The following is a 7,818-nucleotide window of genomic DNA, read 5'->3' as shown; positions in this document are numbered from 1 at the left end:
CTCACTATGTAGTTGAGACTGACCTGGAACTCACTATGTAGCCCAGGCTGGTCTCAAACTCACAGCAATCCTCCTGCCTCAGCCTCCCGAGTGCTGGGATTACAGGCGTGCATCACCACACCCGGCTCCTATGCATACCTTTTAAGTAATTTGAATTATATTATCCATACTGTTATGAAATCTTCTTTTATTCCAACTATAGCATATCTCTGACCTACAATTTACAAACAATGTATAAAGTATATTGGTAAGTATATCATGCCAAGAAAACTATTTTACACACATCAGATGTGTGATTTTTCCATTTTGCTTTGTTTAAAATAACTATTACTCACTAAGTGAAGAGCAAAAAAGGCCAGGAATTATCTCAGTGGCACCATGCCTGCCTCGCAAGCACAAGGTCCGGAGTTCGATCCCCCATACAAAAAAATTAATAAATAAATAGTGGTTATTTTTCAAAAGAGTAAAAAGATATCCATAAAACATTAAGTGGAAAAATATTTCAGAATAGCACATCATTAACCCCTGAACCAAAGCACATTTATTGTATATATAGTGTTTTGAAAGTTCTGAGCAGATAGACAGATTATAGCAGTATTTGTCCCTCTAAAGAAAAGGAGATTTTGCCTTTTTATTTTACATAGATCTGTATTGCTTGATTTTCACTGATTATAAGTACTTTTGAAATATTTGTTCAATAATTAAAATTGTTTTTAATTTCAAGTAAAGTACTAAAAGTTTAATTTTATCCAGCTGACCAACTGTTGGGCCCTAATATGTCTTCCTAGCCTCCTTAGCATTTGAATATTAAATGTTCTCCCACAGTCCTGTGCTAAGGTAACCAACCTGTGGTGCTGCTGGTGGTAAAGCCTTCAGGATGGGGGCCAAGTGGGAGGAAGTGACATCATGGGAGCGCCCCTGAAAGGAACTATGGGAATCTTGGCCCCTTTCTGTCTCCATCTCTTTGCTTCCTGGCCACCATGAGGTAAACAGCTTTTCTCCACCTTATGCTCTCACCGTGATGCTCTGCTTCGCCACAGGCCCAAATGCCATATGGCCAAATGACTAAGAAACTTCTGAAATAAACCTTCCTTTAAGTGGTTGACCCTTAGGTATCTGTCACAGTGATGGGAAACTAACACAAGTGCTCTGTAACTAGAATCGTCTTCAAGATCACTGTTAAAATCGTTTCTTAAGGTCTTGATTCTCAAATCACTTCCAGCCTTTCCACCACAGCTTTGAACTTCCTATGAGTATCTTTTGGCTTCCAGGCTCCAAAGAGAACGCAAGAGAAGGAAAGAAAGGAAACTGTGTTCATTAATTGTAGAAGTAAACAAAGTGACATGGCTCCTTGGGACCCAACCCCATTCCATCATCCCTCATCCTGCCGTACTTCTCCGTGTACTTTCTGCTCCTCGGCATCTTTCAAAATAACCACCTCGGTACTCAGGCAGCGGAGCCAAACAAAACTTCCATCTATGGCTCCGTGTGGAGCCAAATGCTTCCTTCGGTAGCTGCTGGAAAAGCGTCTGCCCCTAGAGCTGTGCCGCATGCACCACTGGGCTTTATGAGTCAGCAGAGTTGCGTAACCACCACATGCCTAACTGCACTATGTGCCTGAGGTCAGCACAGCCTCCGCCCTCTCCTTACATCATTTTCCCTGTAGAGGAACGTTGCTAATATTTATTATCTGATGCAATGGAAATTTTCAATAACAGGCCAATCTTTTAATAGCGTCCACTCCAGGAGGTCAGCTCTGTAGGGATCTGACCACAAGTCCAAAAGCAGTATTCATCTGGTTCTGTTAAACAGGGAGCAAGGCCCGGGATGGGTAACCATGGGACGTGTGAGGGCTAGATTCTTGCAAAATAAATCCTTTTGGAAATGACCGGACACTTGGCAACTCAGAAGGGTGGGAAAAAAGGGCTTGAAAAGGTCCCGTGCTGGCCGGCCCTGGCCACTCCCCCGGAATGCCTGAGAACGAGAAGGGCGAGCGCCTGCTGCCCACTTCTGTCGCAGTACTGGGGACTGAATTGCTTTTGTGTGCATTGTTTCGGTGATAAGCAGCAGTCCCCTAACCTAACCTTATCAAAGAGCCAGTTGCTCAGGACTTATTTCCCACAGTTTGGAAGGGAACTATTTATGAACAACCTCAATTTTGCAAGGGAGATTGGTAAGATAAAAATGGAACAGAAGCAAAGGGTGTGCCCGGCATGACTGATGGTTTGTTTTTTAATCAGTCTCCCAGAGAAGAATTTGTCGGAAAACTACTTTTGCAAACATGATCCCCTGGTCCCTGTGTTCTTACATTTGCACCCAAGGAATCTGAACATTTCTGTACTTTTCTGGCGTTAGTGACTGTGTTTGAAATTGCAATTTCTTCAAAGGACACAGTCTCAGATTTATAATTAGCCCATTCACATGTGCAGAATGACTACAAGTGCAGAGTGCCGTCACAGGAAAAAGAGAAATATGCAGTCAAATAGTCATTTCTAAAATTTGAGACCACATGTTAGCATTAATAAATGCTTGAATTCATCTCTAGTTTCTTACTATTGGGGGGTTTGTGTGGGTATATATGTGGTACCAGAGATAGAACCCAGAAGCACTCTACCACTGAGTTACACCCCCAGACTTTGTGTTTGTCTGTTTGGTGACTACAGGACCTGGCTAAATTGCCTAGACTGGCCTTGAACTTGCCATCCTCCTGCCTCAGCCTCCTGATTACGTGACACTATAGGTGTGCACAACCATCCCGTTCTCTAGTTTAGTATGCAGACACACCATGTTTGCAAACGGTAATCAGCACAATGAATTACAGTACTAGTAAGTTAGTAACGATTTATAAATTCAAGCATGTCCAAGATTCTTTAGGGATGATCAAATCATAGTGTACTCAGCCCAGTAAGTATAACAGCATATCTATAATCCCAGCTGCTCAGGAGGCTGAGGCAGGAGGCTTGAGCCTAGGAGATAAGACCAGCCTAGGGCAACATAATAAGACCCTGTCTCAAAAAATAAAAATAAGGGGGTGGGGTGGATCAGGGAACGTAGCTTAGTGGTAGAACACTTGTCTGGCATGCCTGAGGCCTGCAGTTTGATAAATCATACTAGTGTACCCATCCGAAAATGGGGGTCCAACAGCCAGCCAAGAAATCTTACTTCTCAGAAAAGGAAAACACCACTGCTGGAAATTTTTCGCAGCATCAGCTAAGTGATCTCCTCAGAACTCTTGGGCATTAACAAGGATTTTAAACTTGGTGAATACAAAATGAGAAAAAAAACAACACTAAGAAACAATAACTTCATCTTTGACAAGCGAGACACTTTTCTAAGTGCTTCATGTATGTTATTCTCATTCCGTCCTCCTAAGCACCTGAGGTTTGTGCTGTTATTATTATTATTATTATTATTATTATCATTATTATTATTATTATTTCCATTTCCCAAATTAGGAAACTGAGGCACAGAGAGACCAAATTGTCCAAGGAAACTCCACTAATAATTGGGAAGCACGGATTTTAACCCAAGCGCCCTAACTCACGGAGTTCATATCATGAACTCTAAGTCGGGAGCTTGTGTTCAGAAAGAGATCCACGAGACAGCAGCAACTGCACCATTGTCCCCGCGGGCTGTCATTTGTGGATCCCAGTCGAGAGCGGGGCATTGAAGGTCACCATTCCTCCCAGGCTTCCTTCTTTGTACTCTGAATTATAATGCATCCTCATATCCCATTCTGTGATTACATAATTTTCTACTCGTTCTCACGGTTGCATTGCCACAGGGTAATGGCATTTGGCAAACCCGACCCTGAGACACAATGGTAAGAGTCTCTTTTTTAACCTTTGCCCTTCGCCTCTTGGTCTGGCTCTCTAAGGTCCATTTGGACAGAAGATCTGCTTTTGCATTCAGCCCTACTGACCCTGGATGAGGTACCATGGAACTGAAGCACCTTCCAAATCAATTCTCTCGGCTCCAGCTTGTGCCGCGTGGAGAAATTCTGCCTGCAAGATGAATGAGAAGGAATAATACCAGAGACGTGGGAACAAGAGACAACGGGGTACGGGGGCCCTGTGTCCCTCAACGAGGGGGAGAAGGAGGCAGGAAACAAAGGACGAAGACAAAAGAGAATAAAGGCGAGCGACAGCTCGACACTGAACCACGTGTCTTGTTCTACTATAAGAACATGCAAAAGTTTCACAGAATATATTCAGTTCACTGATGCCTCCATTGCTGGATGCCATGGTCTATATCATGTATTTCTGACTCTTTATGCCGAACATTTTTTCATTTAATTCTTTGGCTGTTAGTTGTGTTTAAAGAACCAGAAAAAAGCCAGAGAAATAAAATACTACAGAAATCTCAGATGACGGTATTTAGGAAAACAATTTGTTTTACTACATGTTTAAGTAGAAGTTTTATCTCTTCACAGACTAACTAGACAAGAAAATATTGAAAATCAGTACACATTGCCTAATCTTTTCCAGTGTACACGTTCCTCACAATAATGGTTCTCTCATTATTTGCTAGGAGCTGTGCTAACCTTTCCCCAGCTCGAAGGCCTCACACGAGAGCCTTGTAAAGCCGGTTCTATTATTAAAATCACAACTCAGGACTGGTGGGGGTAAAGAACTTATCCAAGGTCACAAGCAAAGTAGGCAGCAAAGCCCTCATTTACCTGCCCTCAGAATTTAAACTTTTTACCTCTATGCTCTGGAGAAGCCTTTAAATTTTGAAACAGTATAATAAAAAATCAGCAGATGCGGTTTTCTTTTTATTAGCCCGTGGTTTCAGTACTTAATGTTTACATTCCTTGAATGGAGCTGGCACCTGTAGGAGAAACACATCTTCATTCCTCCTGTCTCCCCTTCCCTCCTCTCCCGCTCCTCCATCTCTTGATCCCTTCCCCATTTCCTCCCTACTTCCTACTGGGCCACCTGGGCAGCTTCCTGGCTTCCCTGGGTCACTCACAAGCCCTGGGGACCCCTCCAAAGCTCGAGTGAGGAAGAAGGCGAAGGAGAAGCTACAGTGGGTGGAACGGCACGGAGACCACCTAAGGGACTACCGGAAATGTGGGTCCAGACACAGGTGGCCCTGTAACCGGACTCTACGCACGTCTTTTGCATGCTTGTAAGTGAGGAATAAAACCCAGGATAAACTCTGCTTTGATAGAGAAAAGGACACAAGTCACGTCACAGTGAACAGAGTATTCCTAAAGATCAGAACCACCGCTGTCACAAGGGTGCTTTCCAACCCAGACTTCAGCGACCTTCAGCGACCTACACAGCTTTGATAACAACTGAAAATACAAAACTGGATATTTTTATCAGCCTGTTCTCTGCTTCTGATAAATGTTATACTGAACCTTTTGAACCCAAAATACAGTGAATACATTTTTAAAAAACAGGATTTACAAGGTCACTTGATTTTCATCCCCTCGACCCCCTGGATTTTATACGTTTCGCCAAATGCCTCAGGAAAGGACTAAGTTTAGGAAAGTTTTCCCCAACTTTTCACTGGACCCTAGATATTATCCTGCGAGGACTGGATAAAGGTTATTTGAGGAGTGTGCGAAGACTCACATACTGGTCATAGCTGATTTTTCAGGATTAGATAACTTTATGAAATATGTTTTTCCTTTTTAAGACAGAAAATGAAATAATACGTGTGCAAGAACAAAACAAAAAATAGCCCACAGCCTGAGGAGTAATTTGAAATCTGTTTTTGTGGCCATAAGTACGTGTCTGCCTTTCCAAACTCTCCCACGAAATTAGTCCCAGCCTGGACTCCTCACCAAAGCACAGGAATTTAGGGAAAGGGGGCAGAAAGACCAGCAGGTTCAGAGTGCCCAACCCTGCCACATTTAGGACTTCAGTGAGTCCTCCTTTCGAAGGAGATATTATTGTCTTTATCACAGACGAGGAACATGAGATTAAGAGCAGTAAAGTAACCTGCCCAAGGCCACACAGCTTTTGACTAGTAAAGGCAAGTTTTCAAAACCGGAAACCATCTAGTCCCAAATCCTAAGTGCTTTCAACCACAGAATGCTGCTGAAAGCGCCCAGCTTCCTCCTCAGGTCCAGTCTGATCTCCATCCGTTCATTACACCTGGTTCCTTAGGAACCTCCCAGGTTCTCAGGACGTAGCAACGCAAAACCTCCGTTCTCACAGAGCTGGTGTGGGGCCTTCAGAAGGGAGCTGTAGTTACACCCTGTGCTTTCTCCCCATTGTAGGGCTTTTCTTCTGCCCCTCTCCCTGGTACTGGGGATCGAACTCGGGCTCTTAAATTTACTAAGGTAGGCTGCGAAATCACTGAGCTAAATCACCGGCCCCTGTAGGGTTTATTTATCAAGCCCTCAATGCCTGAAATGATTTAAGAAAAATACTGTTTCCATCTTTAAAAGGCAAACGCAATACAATAGAACCGGTCATCTGGAACTGAACGCCGTCCCCTTCACCCACCCCAGCGGTTTGCAAGCAGCGAATGGCTGGGTTCTCAGGAGTGGAGAGAGCCCTTCCAACTGCACGGTGGCCCCAAAGCAGGGGCGCTTGAGTCAGGCCTGGTTAGTGCCCGGAGGGAAGCGGCAGAATCCACTGTCCATCAGGAGCAGCCGAGGTCCCGCCTTCCTGTGGGCCTTGAGGGTTCACAGCAGCCCTGTCTGAACCCCTGAGTGAGAAAGCCGGGGTTCCCCACCTGCCCAAGCCAGACGGCACTGGCTGCCTGTGTCCCACAGTCCCCCTGGGCCCTGCTGTCCCCAACGTGGTGGCTGGGGAAGATTCACTTGCTTCTGTCAGAAATAACTGTAACGGTAATAGAAAAGAAATCCTAGGCATTCTTTAAAGCCATTGAGAGGTTCCAGCACACTGCAGCCGAGAAAGAATTTAAGTCCTCCACTCACGTCCAAGTGTGAGTTTGTCATGTGTGCTCGGTGTATCTCATAGACCAAAGCCTACTGATTTGCTCTATAAATTCTTTACCTGACTTTTCCCCTCTGTACTGCAGATTAGACCCACAGTCTTCATACCTTTGGGGGGGTGTTGTTGTTGCTGTTGTTTTGTTTTGTTTTTGTACCGGGTTCGAACTCAGAACCTTGCGCCTGCGAGGCAGGTGGCTGCACCACTGAGCTAAATCCCCGGCCACAAATCCCCCCTTTTTGAATCACCCGAGACTCGGCTCACCTGTGAGCCTAAGAAGATTCACTTTGTGCTTGCTCCTCGTCTTCTTTGCCTGTTTCTTCCTCTATAAAGAGAGGAGACTAAAAATAAAAACCGAAGAGGAGGAGTAACAACAAACCTACAAACAAATTAGTGAAGTGATTTCAAATTGTTATGAGCATCGCAAAGGAAATCGGGCTTCACTCGTGGAAGGAGGCCTCTCTAGAGAGGCGATAGTGGAGCTGGTGAGTGTACGGGGAGAAAGCGGCAGCCGTGGAAATGGAGGGGAACCGGAAGTGGGCGCCCAAATCCCTAACAAGCTGGAAGTGTTTGAGGTGCGCCCAGCAACACGACCAGTGAGACTGACAGGATCGGAACATGGGAGCCTTGGGAGAGCTCGGAATTTACTCCAGACAATGGTAAGTAGAAGTTGAGGAAGAGGCAGGACCTGAGCTACTCTTCCAAGGCATTCCAAGCCAGACAGCCAAGAAAACAGAGAAAAGTGGCTGTATTTGCATACAGGGCTCTGAGATTTGCTAGTAGCTTAAATGTGGAAGGTGAGAGAAAGACAAATCAAGAACAACCCCTTTTTAGGGCCAGAGATTTAGCTCCCTGGCGTAGCTGCCTGCCTCGCAAGCAGCAAGGTCCTGAGTTCAATCCCCAG

The 7,818-nt window shown here is 44.9% G+C and overlaps 1 long non-coding RNA gene across 1 annotated transcript in view; it reads right to left on the bottom strand.

Moving 5' to 3' along the window:
- Positions 1-7,185: 7,185 nt before the first annotated feature.
- The window catches only part of LOC104865598, a 4,946-nt gene continuing 4,313 nt past the window's right edge, over positions 7,186-7,818 (bottom strand). The window contains exon 3 of the long non-coding RNA XR_781219.2: positions 7,186-7,239. This is a non-coding gene — a long non-coding RNA (uncharacterized LOC104865598). The remainder of the gene's footprint in view (positions 7,240-7,818) is intronic.

The sequence above is a fragment of the Fukomys damarensis genome, unplaced genomic scaffold (assembly GCF_012274545.1).
Source record: "Fukomys damarensis isolate Sample0158 unplaced genomic scaffold, DMR_v1.0_HiC HiC_scaffold_15, whole genome shotgun sequence".
Lineage (NCBI taxonomy): Eukaryota > Metazoa > Chordata > Mammalia > Rodentia > Bathyergidae > Fukomys > Fukomys damarensis.
This window is presented reverse-complemented; position numbering and strand designations above follow the sequence as displayed.